The following is a 729-nucleotide window of genomic DNA, read 5'->3' as shown; positions in this document are numbered from 1 at the left end:
CAGTGAGATGGGGTTTCAATTCTTCACTGTGGAGTACTGGCTTGGGGAGGAAGAGGGAGAACAGGAGTTGAGTTTTGGGGAGTTGCTGAAAAGGCAGGGTTTCTACAAAAGAAATACCTGTCTCTTTAGCAGTAATAATTGGGGCACAAAGAGCAGTCTTTTAGGCTATATCCACCAATTGAAAAAACACAAAGGTTTAAGGGGACCTCGCAGCTGTCAGAAATCAGTCCAAGCTCTGAGGGTGCTATTGCTGCCTTAGAGCTCAGGTCCATGCTGAGCTTGGGAAGTCCCATTGAATGATCAATGGGAAAGATTCAATAGACCCTGTGATTGCTACAAATGGGAGTGCGAAATTAGAGGGAATTCACTGCCCCATCAAACTTGTACTTCGGTTGACAGGTTGAAGACTGATTTTAGAAAAGGTGGCATGGGTGGGGGGGAGAGTGGTGGGAGGGGACAGGGATGAATACGTTGGCCACAGACCACAGACCACAATGTTCCCAAGTCAAGATGCAGTACAATAGGGGGGGTGGTTTGGCTTTCAGACAGCTACATTTTAAAATCTGCAAATTTACGGACAAGTTTCATCTGTATTCCATTGCAAGGACACAAAAGACACAGGTCAGCAATTCTGCTTCATTCTCTCCACAGGAGATTGCTACAATCAGACCCAGCATCTGAAACAGGAAAATCCTGTTTGTGGGGGGCGGGGGAAGGGAGAAAGAGGGC

General features: G+C 46.9%; 1 protein-coding gene across 1 annotated transcript in view; it reads right to left on the bottom strand.

Moving 5' to 3' along the window:
• smarcd1 (SWI/SNF related, matrix associated, actin dependent regulator of chromatin, subfamily d, member 1) overlaps nucleotides 1–729 on the bottom strand; it is a 44,682-nt gene that overhangs the window by 29,417 nt on the left and 14,536 nt on the right. The window lies entirely within an intron of this gene.

Source organism: Rhincodon typus, chromosome 41, assembly GCF_021869965.1.
Source record: "Rhincodon typus isolate 14 chromosome 41, sRhiTyp1.1, whole genome shotgun sequence".
Taxonomy (NCBI): Eukaryota; Metazoa; Chordata; class Chondrichthyes; order Orectolobiformes; family Rhincodontidae; genus Rhincodon; species Rhincodon typus.
This window is presented reverse-complemented; position numbering and strand designations above follow the sequence as displayed.